This window comes from Schistocerca piceifrons, chromosome 4 (genome assembly GCF_021461385.2).
Source record: "Schistocerca piceifrons isolate TAMUIC-IGC-003096 chromosome 4, iqSchPice1.1, whole genome shotgun sequence".
NCBI lineage: Eukaryota > Metazoa > Arthropoda > Insecta > Orthoptera > Acrididae > Schistocerca > Schistocerca piceifrons.
In genome coordinates, this window is record NC_060141.1 from 533,593,228 (window position 1) to 533,606,680 (window position 13,453).

Sequence of the window (13,453 nt, forward strand, 5' to 3'; positions counted from 1 at the left end):
TTCACGACTGGGTCGGAGATTTTCTCCGCTTAGGGAGTGGGTGTTGTGTTGTCCTTATCATTATCATTTCATCCCCATCGGTACGAAGTCGCCGAAGTGGCGCCACCTCGAAAGACTTCCACAAGGCGAACGGTGTATCCGACAGGAGGACCTAGCCACACGGTATTTCCGTTTACCAAATTTTAACAAAAACTCCACTCCATTTCCAAATGTATATATTCACTGTTCTCAAGAGTATTAATGAGTTAGTTATTTACTTGATCTCGTGTCTTTAAAATGAAATCAAGATATTATCTAAATATGAACGTTCGGATGTCAATACTGTGCAGTTTCACTATTCAAATCCTTGACTAGAAAAGCAATGCGTACTCGTTTCCCGTCGAAAATATTCGACTTCATATTTAGCACGTTTCCTGTCCTTCCCACGAAATTTTACACTATGACCTTCAGCTGCATAGTTCCACTAAATACTTCCCTTAAAAGTGTACTGATTGGCATTAGTAACTACATTATTCTTTGGAGAAGGAAATCTGCCTCGTAACGAGCATTATCTACACAGAAACAAACTCCTTCCAAAACATGATGTCACTTATCGAAACAATTCCGCCGGCCGCTGGTGGCCGAGCGGTTCTGGCGCTACAGTCTGGAACCGCGCGACCGCTACGGTCGCAGGTTCGAATCCTGCCTTGGGCATGGATGTGTGTGTTGTCCTTAGGTTAGTTAGGTTTAAGTAGTTCTAAGTTCTAGGGGACTTATGACCTCAGCAGTTGAGTCCCATAGTGCTCAGAGCCATTTGAACCATTTGAAACAATTCCCCTGATATACTCTTAAATTTATGAAACAAACATGGACCGCGAACGTAATGCTAGACGCATTAAATCCTCTTCATTTTTGAGTAGTACTTGTACCCTACAGCTTCAGTTATTGACTGGTGATATTCCAATATCCGTCTCCTCAGTCAGTTTTTATACTCTGCAGCTCCCTCTAGTACCATGCAAGTTCTAACTCATGTGATATCATCCTGTCCCTTTGACTAGTCGGTGTTTTCCAAATGTCCCTTGCTTCGCCAATTCTGCGAAGAACCTCCTCTTTTCTTATCATACCAAACCACAAAACCTGGAAAACCATTTTGCAACACCCACTTTCAGACGCTTCGATTTTCTCCTTTCCTATATGTTCCGCACTCCGTGATTAAGTACCATGTAATGTTATGCTACAAATGTATATTCTTAAAAATACCTTCCCTTAGAATATGACCAGTGTTTGTTACTTCTCTTGGCAACGAGTGCCGTCCTTGCCTACGCTGATTTGCCTTTTACGTCCTCATTACTTCGTCCGTCGTGAGGAACTTTGCTTAAGTTGCCGAATTCATTAGTTCGTAGTCCCAATTTCGATTTTAACTTTATCGTTACTCACATTTGTGCTACTTCCCATTGTTTTCGTCTTTCTTCGGTTTCTCACAATCCATATCCTGAATCGTTGAGCTGTTCATTCGGTTCTGCACGTCCTGAAGTTCTTTTGCTCTTTCACTGAAGATAGCAAAGTCTTCAGCGAATCATATCACTGATATCCGTTCACTTTGAATTTTAATCCCACTCTATGCCCTCATTTAACCCATATTCTTATTCTAAACTGAAAAACAAAAACAAAAAAAATATGCCGAAGGAAACAAATTCACAAAACCAAGATGCGACCTAAATGAAAGTTAGTAGGCGTGTTCTTACATCTGAAACATTATATCTATCCCAGTATAGCGCAAGTCGCATAAGAGTGGCGCTAGTAGTGCCACTAATGGGATGAAAATCAGGTTTGCTTTAAAATATACGTTATATTGGTCGTGAGCATAAATTACCTTTAATACAGCACCTGATGAGTTGATGTTAGTCATGAATGCTTTTAAGGTGACAAATACACCACTATCAACACCTCACCGAGTTTGAACAAGATCATGTAACAGGACCACCTCAAGTTTGATGTGCCCTCTGCGAGACTGCAGAAAGACCTGGCAGGAATGTAGCCATTGTACATGACTGCTGACAGCGGAGACCAAGAGAATATACGGCCGGGAGAAGACCAGGCTCCGGAGTCCCACGTGGAACTACCGAGTCCGTCGTATCGCTCTGGCGCATCGTACTGTATCTGGACAGCAATTTGAGCAGCAGTTAGCGCAACAGTGACACAACGAACTGCTACTAATTAGTTACTTCAAGGACCGCTCCGAGCTAGACTGCCTATAATTTGCATTCCACTGACACCACATCATCGCCATTTGCGACTTCAGTGGTATAAATGTGTGAAATCTTATGGGACTCAACTGCCAAGGTCATCAGTCCCTAAGCTTACAAACAACTTAGCCGAAATTATGTTAAGGACAAACACACACCCGCATGCCCGAGGGAGGTCTCGAACCTCCGCCGGGACCAGCCGCACTGTCCATGACTGCAGCCCCGCAGACCGCTCGGCTAATCCTGCGGGGCTCAGTGGTATCAAGAGAGAGGTCATTGGAGGGCGGAGTAGAGGTCTGTCGTGTTTTCTGACGAAAGGTGGATTCTCTGCGCGACAGCAATGGAGACAGTGCTGCCAAATCAGAATTACTAAACGCAGTCTTCCGAAATGCTTTCACAAAAGAAGACGAAGTAAATATTCCAGAAATCGAATCATGAACAGCTGCCAACATGAGTAACGTAGAAGCAAACATCCTCGGGATGGTGAAGCAACTTAATAAAAGCAAGTCTTCTGGTCCAGACTGTATAGCAATTAGGTTCCTTTTAGAGTATGCTGATGGATTAGCTCCATACTTAACAATCATATACAACCGTTCACTCGACGGTAGATCCGTACCCAAAGACTGGAAAGTTGCACAGGTCACACAAATATTCCAGAAAGGTTGTAGGAGTAATCCACTTAATTACAGTCCGTATCATTTACGCCGATATGCAGCAGTATTTTGCAGCATTTATTGTGTTCAAACATTATGAATTACTTCGAGGGAAAAGGCCTATTGACACACAGTCAACACACGTTTAGAAAACATCGTTCTTGTGGCACACAACTAGCTCTTTATTCGCATGAAGTGTTGAGTACTATTGATAAGGGATTCCGGATCGATTCCGTATTGCTGGACTTCCAGAAGGCTTTTGACACTGTACCACACAAGCGGCTCGTAGTGAAATTGCGTGATTATGGAATATCGCCTCAGTTATGTCACTGGATTTGTGATTTCCTGTCAGAGAGGTCACAGTTCTTAGTAACTGACGGAAAGTCATCGAGTAAAAGAGAAGTGATTTCTGGCGTTCCCCAAGGCAGTGTTATAGGCCCTTTGCTATTCCTTATCTATATAAACGATTTGGGAGAAAATCTGAGCAGCCGTGTTAGTTTCTTTGCAGATGACACTGTCGTTTATCGACTAATAAAGTCATCAGAAGATCAAACCAAATTAAAAAACGATTTTGAAAATATATCTGAATGGTGCGAAATTTGGCAGTTGACCTAAAATAACGAAAAGTGTGAGGTCATCCACATGAGTGCTAAAAGTAATTCGTGAAACTTCTGTTACGCGATAAATCAGTCAAAGGCCTTAAATTCAACTACATACCTATGAATTACAATTACGAGCAACTTAAACCGAAAGGAACACATTTAAAATGTTATAGGGAAGGCTAAACAAAGGCTACGTTTTATTGGCAGGACACTTGCTGCGCGGTGTGGGATAGTTGCCAGATAGGACTGACGAAGTACATCGAAAAAGTTCAAAGAAGGTCAGAACGTTTTGTATTATTTGCGAAGTATGGGAGAGAGTGTCACTGAAACGATACTAGATTTGGGGTGGACATCATTAAAAGAAAAGCGTTTGTCGTTGCAACTGAATCTTCTCACAAAGTTCCAATCACCAACTTTCTCCTCCGAATGCGAAAATATTGTGTTTGACACCGACCTACATAGGAAGAAATGATCACCACGATAAAGTAAGAGAGATCTGAGCTCATATGGAATGATATAAACGTTCGTTGGTTCCGTGCGCTATACGAGATTGGAATAATAGAAAATTGTGAAGGTGGTTCGATGAACCCTCTGCCAGGCTCTTAAATGGGTTCAAATGTTTCAAATGTCTCTGAGCGCTATGGGACTTAACTTCTGAGGCCATCAGTTTCCTAGAACTTAGAACTGCTTAAACCTAACCAACCTAAGGACATCACACACAACCATGCCCGAGGCAGGATTCGAACCTGCGACCGTAGCGATCACGCGGTTCCAGACTGAAGCGCCTAGAACCGCAAGGCCACACCGGCCGGCTCTTAAATGGGATTTGCAGAGTATCCACATAGGTGCAGATGTAGACGTAGATGTAGATGTACAAGCCACTGGACGTAATGTAGAATTACATAGTCCTAAAATAGTTCTTTAGCTTACGTTGCCGTACGTGGTAGATTTTGTATTATAGCTTGTTTTCTATGGTAATATGATATTTCGAAACATTACTGCAAGCAACAAAATTGGTTCAAATGGCTCTGAGCACTATGGGACTTTACATCTGTGGTCATCAGTGCCCTAGAACTTAGAACCACTTAAACCTAACTAACCTAAGGACATCACACACATCCATGCCCGAGGCAGGATTCGAACCTGCGACCGTAGCAGTCGCGCGGTTCCGGACTGAGCGCCTAGAACCGCGAGACCACCGCGGCCGGCTACTGCAAGCAAGATCTATCAAGTCAGAACCGCTTTTATACGTTTTGCGCAGGCCAAATAGTATGTGGTAATATGATTTTCTTTAACATTTTTCTCCATGTAATGATTGTGTGTACCACTGGCTATGTGTACAGTGGAAACCTGTAAGGTGAATGCTGGGTATTAAGCTGACATACTAATCATTAGTTGTTAGATAAAACTCTGATATACGAAACACCATTCTAGTATATAAATGTTTAGAATCCAGTATTAAACTGAAACGCAATCTGGCCACAGGCAACTCAAAAAATTTGACACAGAAACGCAAACACTTACAAATATGTCTGCTAGGGTATATAAAATATACGTAGATATGTACTTGAACATCAAACTGTAGGTGACAATTCATAAAATACGATCGAAAGTATGGCCTAATGTAATGTAACATTCAACATATGGTGCCACAACACCTAAAGAGGATGTTTTCTCGCGACTGGGACGCTGATGACCTTGTCGTTTAGTGTCCTAAGCACCGATCACGTCTCATCTCATTCTATAGACTCTACTTACAGAATTTTGAGTCGGAAGACTGATCACTGAATTTCTTCATCAGACCAACGGAATAGTGATGAAGTCCAATGACAGAATATTCACATATTGTTGAAAATGGGAGAAACTAGCCACGCCTTTTCAAAGGAAACATTCCAGGGTTTGCCATAAGAGATTTAGGGAAGTTACGGGAATCTTAAGTGGGTATGGCTGGACGGGGGATTTGAACCATCATCCTCTCGCACGCGAATAGAGTGCTAACCGCTGCATCACCTTGCTCGGTGTGAAACAAAGCATACTCTCCAACGTGTGTATAATGTATCACTCGCATCAATATAAAATTGGGTAAGAACAGATATCGTAAATGGCTCCTCACTGCAGAGACTTGAGACGGCTTTTGAGAGGCAGTCAGTTTCGTACCACAACATGAACTGCTGCTGTCAGGGGAGGTATGTCCAGCTCAAACATTTTCCCAACGAACATTGGGATGAGGTCTACACACACTGGGCCGGCCGTTGTGGCCGAACGGTTCTAGGCGCTTCAGTCTGGAACCGCGCGAACGTTACGGTCGCTGGTTTGAATCCTGCCTCGGGCATGGATGTGTGTGATGTTCTTAGGTTTAAGTAGTTTTCAGTTCTAGGGGACTGATGACCTCAGATGTTAAGTCCCATAGTGTTCAGAGCCGTTCTACACACACTAGACGTAGGAAATACAGTAAAAGGTTATTACTCACTGTAGCATACAACACCGCACGCCTTGTATGAATGAAACAAACGTAGAAAGAGGGAGTCTGGAGACGTGTAGTGAGGTGGGATGAATCGTAAATATATGTGTTTCCAAATGCTGAAAGCCGTCGAAGGCAGCGACGGCCAAATGAGAAGTATATGTTGGAAAGTGTATGGGGTGTACTTCTCGCTGGAGGTAGGTACGTGAGTCTTAGGCGTATATTTCGTATCACATCTTGGACACAATCTTTCAACATACAATTCTGTAATATGGACAGCCACATCCGTTGAAATTCGTGATAAACTTGAATAAAAAGGTGTTAATTGATGATTTAGTCACCATCGTTTTCGCTGCGTTAAAGCAGCATCTTCAGGTCATTCTACGAAGAAAGGAAAACGTCCTTGTAATCCATATGTTTAAAAAAATTAAGGAGAGCAGTAGCATACAAATCTTGGGGTTTGAAGATTAATTACCAAAAAACAAAATACTTGACTAATGATTCAGATGAGCTATACATATAAGGAAAGAAAATCAAAAAGATAAACACTTTGTGTTATTTGAGATCCATTTTAGAGATCGAGGGGAAATGAAAGTCTGAAATAAATAGAAGAATTAGTAGCGGACGGAAGGTCATTGGGATACTTAACTCAGTCTTATGGAGCAGGAATGTAGTGTGCAGAACTAAAAAATTAATAGACAGATCTATATTAGAGAGTGTGGTTCTGTATGGAACGGAGACCTGGAAATTACCATGAAGCACATTAAAAAAATTCAAGCTCCCGAGATGGACTTCTGGAGAAAATCGGCAAGAATTTCCAGGAAACAAAAGATAAGGAACACCGAAATAATAAGGAGAATGGAAATAGAAGAAAGAATATAGGACGTAATGGATAGGAAGAAATTACAGTGGAACTGGCATGTACGACGACTGGAGAAAACCAGAATACCAAAACTGATACTGGAGTGGGAACCGGAGGGGAGAAGAAAAAAAGGACGACCTATGAAAATGGGCGCAGAGGAAGATGACACACAAGATCGAAACATCTGGAGGATTAATTGGAAAATATAGTTTAAGAACATTTATTATTTATATTGTAATTTCCGAGAAAATATTATGTTGTTGATAAGCCTCTCTAATGAGGAAAAGCTCAAAATAATAAATATAAGGACAGCCAATAGAAGTAAAGCCAAATGAAAATACTTGCAGTACTTTCACGTAGTTTAGCACGCAGAGAAGCCAACAACGTTTGGTGTCACAAAATCCAACCCAACGAGGAGCAGAAGTGATTAAAAAATAGTAACCGGTGGAGCATCGGGTAATATTTTTGATTAAAATGTAATGCAAGAAGCATAAAATAGCGTGAGTCGAGCATCTGCCAGAGAAAAGTAGCCAATTAAACATCCCCGTTACCACAAATCTAAAAGCGCCCTCCCCCGCTGCTGCATGAAAGGAAATGTTATACAAGATCAAAAATCGGAAAGCAAGAAGTTAATTAGGCTGTTGGGCCAAGATGTGCATCCTTGTACAAATTGAAAACAGAAGAAGGACGACAAATATTTAAAAAATCTGCTAAGGTCATGAATCTTAACTAAGGCATCTTACCGGCAACAAACTGGTCAGAAACGAGAGTGAATATCAGATAACAGGAGACCTCCATTTACAACGGCCAAACCTATGAAACCAAAATAACAGATTAATGAACCACCTAATATAACTTGAACGTTCCAGTGTACCAATACAACAGGAAATTTACAAGCTCTATAGTTGGCTGTCGCGTGATCAGAACATTGGAGGCGGTCAGCTCCATATTAAACTGACGGAAATCGCCGTATGGACGGAGGCGCTAGTGTCTTCCATCGCACACTACAGTTTTTTAATACCTTTCTTCCTTGCATTCGATTTCCACATGGACGCTCATGTATGCCAACAGCTTAATCAACTTCTTGCTTCCTGATTTCTAATCTTGCATAACTTTTTCGTTCTGAAGGGGTTTTTATCTTGGTAATGATGGGGCTAGTTAATGGGTTCCATTTCTCAGACATATGATATCTAATTTTATGCTTCTTGTATTTTTCACATTTTTATCGTATTTGTTACAGTACCTAACGTTTTTTTCTAATACATTGCCTCATCCCCTGTATTATTCGCCCCAGTGCTCTACCGTTTATTGTTTTTTGACCACTTCCCTTCTGCATGGGGTTGGATTGTGTGACTACGAACGTTGGGAGTGTCTCCATTTGCTGATCTATGTGACACTACTTTATTACTTTTTATTTTGGTTAATTTTTATTGTCTGACCTTAATTCACTTTTTATAAACGTACAGACTTCGGCTTATGCTCACCTTAAGAGGCTGCTTTAACGCAACTAAACCGGTCGTGAATAAATCATCAGTTAACAGGTGTTTTGCAGCCAACTTCACCGTCACGTCTGGCTAACTAAATCACTGAACCTTAATAACATAAAAAATTTGGAAGTACGGGCTAAACGCAGCAATCAATGTCCCCGCAAAATGGCAGCTCTACGGAATCTAATCATGAACGACCGACCTCAGCTGTATCCGGCGTAACTGAGCTCTGTAGAAAACTGGTCCTTATTTTTCTTGGTGAAATAAATAACTGATGCAATTCTAAAGTGTAGCGGTGGTGTTGCACGGTATCTGGGTGCCGTTTTCTCCATGTAACCAACTTTTTCCCACTGACGTATTTCACCAAATCATGATTATTAATAGAATATTGCATCTTACACATTTCGAATTTATATATTACAAGGTATTACACTAAAGACATAAAAGTAAAAAAAAGGAAGGATCTTACGGGAAGAGACATAATTCTCGCGAAATGACCACGACGAGAAATTAAGGCTAATACAGAGCCTTATGGATAGTCATTCTTCCCACGCTCCATTCACTGGTGAACAGTTAGTGGTACCAGAAGTACTCTCCAATATACACCTTAAGGCGGCTTGCGGAGTATTTAGTCAGATGCAGATTCAGGAACCATATCCATGTTTTCTAATGCTTACATAGTGGCCACTTTTTCCTTCCTAGGGCAAGTGATACGGCAATATCCAACGACACTACATCGCACGTCTGCTGTTATGGCTCACTGACATGTTTTCTACAAATCTTGATGCCCTCATATCTGAAACCTTTCCAAGCTGCTGGAGTAGATCGTTTTCAATCATATTTGGTCATCAGACCAAATACAACAGAAAAAACACAGTTTAAAAAAATTCAATATAAATTATTTAATTAAAAATTGTGATAAAGATTTAGAATGATCGATGATAGCTTTCTTTACAAAGTGGGTTAGAGCTCATTCTGTGCTGTAGTATCGTATGTAGTGGACTGAGGTAACTAATTCCTAATGGGTTACACATATAGGACACTTTTCATGCCGAGAAGTGTGGCCACTATTCTCGATCGAACGTCACGTCGGCATTAGTGGCCCGTTGATGGGACTACCAAACAGAAGGACCTAAAAACGAACTGCATTCTTAGGTCAAAAGACGTTTTTGATTTTGATGTGATGAATAGGTATTACTCTACACTTAAATAAGATAACAAGGGGCGTTCAGTACGAATGGAATACATTTTTTCGGCCAGTTTTCAATGAAAAATTGCGGAATTTGTTGTGGAGCCTCATGGAGCATTCAAGCTTCAGCCCCTAGAGTTTCACGAAGTTCCTATAATTGGTGACACTATACATTGCCTTCAAAATGACGTCTGCAACGAAGAATGAGTTCCAAGCAGAGTGCTGTCACTTAGTTTGCTTTAGCGGAGAACCAGAGCACTGCAAATATTCATAGGCGCTCGGAAAATGTCTACGGAGATCTGGCAGTGAACAAAACCACGAAAAGTCGTTGAGCGACGCACCTGTCATTTCCGCAACCACTTCGCGCAAACTTGTCTCTTCCCTCGCGTGCCGGCTGGCTGCAAACCTCTGTGACTCCTTTTTTTTTTTTTTTTTGGTCATCAGTCTACTGACTGGTTTGATGCGGCCCGCCACGAATTCCTTTCCTGTGCCAACCTGTTCATCTCAGAGTAGCAGTTGGCACTTGCAACCAACGTCCTCAATTATTTGCTTGACGTATTCCAAACTCTGTCTTCCTCTACAGTTTTTGCCCTCTACAGCTCTAGTACCATGGAAGTCATTCCCTCATGTCTTAGCAGATGTCCTATCATCCTGTCCCTTCTCCTTAACAGTGTTTTCCACATATTCCTTTCCTCTCCGATTCTGCATAGAACCTCCTCATTCCTTACCTTATCAGTACACCTAATTTTAAACATTCGTCTATAGCACCACATCTCAAATGCTTCGATTCTCTTCTGTTCCGGTTTCACTACCATACAATGCTGTACTCCAGACGTACATCCTCAGAAATTTCTTCCTCAAATTAAGGCCGGTATTTGATATTAGTAGACTTCTCTAGGCCAGAAATGCCTTTTTTGCCATAGCGAGTCTGCTTTTGATGTCCTCCTTGCTCCGTCCGTCATTGGTTATTTTATTGCCTAGGTAGCAGAATTCCTTAACTTCATTGACTTCGTGACCATCAATCCTGATGTTAAGTTTCTCGCTGTTCTCATTTCTACTACTTCTCATTACCTTCGTCTTTCTCCGATTTGATCTCAAACCATACTGTGTACTCATTAGACTGTTCATTCCGTTCAGCAGATCATTTAATTCTTCTTCGCTTTCACTCAGGATAGCAATGTCATCAGCGAATCGTATCATTGATATCCATTCACGTTGTATTTTAATTCCACTCCTGAACCTTTCTTCTATTTCCATCATTGCTTCCTCGATGTACAGATTGAAGAGTAGGGCGAAAGGCTACAGCCTTGTCTTACACCCTTCTTAATACGAGCACTTCGTTCTTGATCTTCGACTCATATTATTCCCTCTTGGTTGTTGTACATATTGTATATGACCCGTCTCTCCCTATAGCTTACCCCCACTTTTTTCAGAATCTCGAACAGCTTGCACCATTTTATATTGTCGAACGCTTTTTCCAGGTCGACAAATCCTATGAAAGTGTCTTGATTTTTCTTTAGCCTTGCTTCCATTATTAGCCGTAACGTCAGAATTGCCTCTCTCGTCCCTTTACATTTCCTAAAGCCAAACTGATCTTCACCTACCGCATTCTCAATTTTCTTTTCTATTCTTCTGTATATTATCCTTGGAAGCAGCTTCGATGCATGAGCTGTTAAGCTGATTGTGCGATAATTCTCGCACTTGTCAGCTTTTGCCGTCTTCGGATTTGTGTGGATGATGCTTTTCCGAAAGTCAGATAGTATGTCGCCAGACTCACATATTCTACACACCAACGTGAATAGTCGTTTTGTTGCCACTTCCCCCAATGATTTTAGAAATTCTAATGGAATGTTATCTATCCCTTCTGCCTTATTTGACCGTAAGACCTTCAAAGCTCTTTTAAATTCCGATTCTAATACTGGATCCCCTATCTCTTCTAAATCGAGTCCTGTTTCTTCTTCTATCACATCAGACAAATCTTCACCCTCATTGAGGGTTTCAATGTATTCTTTCCACCTATCTGCTCTCTCCTCTGCATTTAACAGTGGAATTCCCGTTGCACTCTTAATGTTACCACCGTTGCTTTTAATGTCACCAAAGGTTGTTTTGACTTTCCTGTATGCTGAGTCTGTCCTTCCGACAATCATATCTTTTTCGATGTCTTCACATTTTTCCTGCAGCCATTACGTCTTAGCTTCCATGCACTTCCTATTTATTTCATTCCTCAGCGACTTCTATTTCTGTATTCCTAATTTTCCCAGAACATGTTTGTACTTCTTCCTTTCATCAATCAACTGAAGTATTTCTTCTGTTACCCATGGTTTCTTCGAAGCTACCTTATTTGTACCTATGTTTTCCTTCCCAACTTCTGTGATGGCCCTTTTTTAGAGATGTCCATTCCTCTTCAACTGTACTGCCTACAGCGCTATTCCTTATTGCTGTATCTATAGCGTTAGAGAACTTCAAACGTATCTCGTCATTCCTTAGTACTTCCGTATACCACTTCTTTGCGTATTGATTCTTCCTGACTAATGTCTTTAACTTCAGCCTACTCTCCATCACTACTATATTGTGATCTGAGTCTATATCTGCTCCTGGGTACGCCTTACAATCCAGTATCTGATTTCGGAATCTCTGTCTGACCATGATGTAATCTAATTGAAATCTTCCCGTATCTCCCGGCCTTTTCCAAGTGATTCTTGAACAGGGTATTCGCTATTACTAGCTGAAACTTGTTACAGAACTCAATTAGTCTTTCTCCTCTTTCATTCCTTGTCCCAAGCCCATATTCTCCTGTAACCTTTTCTTCTACTCCTTCCCCTACAACTGCATTCCAGTCGCCCATGACTATTAGATTTTCGTCCCTCTTTACGTACTGCATTACCCTTTCAATATCCTCATACACTTTCTCTATCTGTTCATCTTAAGTTTGAGACGTCGGCATGTATACCTGAACTATCGTTGGTCTGCTGTCGATTCTGATTAGAACAACCTGGTCTCTGAACTGTTCACAGTAACACACCCTCTGCCCTACCTTCCTATTTATAACGAATCCTACACCTGTTATACCATTTTCTGCTGCTGTTGATATTACCCGATCCTCATCTGACCATAAATCCTTGTCTTCCTTCCACTTCACTTCACTGATCCCTACTATATCTATATTGAGCCTTTGTATTTCCCGTCCACTGCTCGTGGTCGTGCGGTAGCGTTCTCGTTTCCCACACCCGGGTTCCCGGGTTCGATTCCCGACGGGATCAGTGATTTTCTCTGCCTCGTGATGACTGGGTGTTGTGTGATGTCCTTAGGTTGGTTAGGTTTAAGTAGTTCTAAGTTCTAGGGGACTGATGACCATAGATTTAAGTCCCGTAGTGCTCAGAGCCATTTGAATTATTCTTTTTTTTTTTTTTTTTTTTGCATTTCCCTTTTCAGGTTTTCTAGTTTGGCTACCACATTCAAGCTTCTGACATTCCATGCCCCGACTCGTAGAACGTTATCCTTTCGTTGATAATTCAATCTTTTTCTCATCGTAACCTCCCCCTTGGCAGTCCCCTCCCGGAGATCCGAATGGGGGACTATTCTGGAATCTTTTGCCAATGGAGAGATCATCATGACACTTCTTCAATTACAGGCCACATGTCCTGTGTATACACGTTACGTGTCTTTAATGCAGTGGTTTCCATTGTCTTCTGCATCCTCATGTCGTTGATCATTGCTGATTCTTCCGCCGTTAGGGACAATTTCCCATACCTAGGACAAGAGAGTGCCCTGAACCTCCTACAGTATTGGAATGTGAGTGCGGACACTCTCATTCGAGGTGATCAACGGCTCACAATCAAGCACCTCTCTACCTCTCTGCTCTGCTAGACGTCCCTGTTGGTAGTGACCCAGCGAGGTAGCGCAGTGGTTAGCACATTGTTCTCTCATTCGGGAGCTCATACCCGCGTCCAGCCATCCTGATATAGATTTCCCCT

General features: G+C 41.6%; 1 protein-coding gene across 2 annotated transcripts in view; it reads left to right on the forward strand.

The window, feature by feature from the left end:
- The window catches only part of LOC124795339 (neuronal acetylcholine receptor subunit non-alpha-3-like), a 166,480-nt gene that overhangs the window by 34,610 nt on the left and 118,417 nt on the right, over positions 1-13,453 (forward strand). The window lies entirely within an intron of this gene.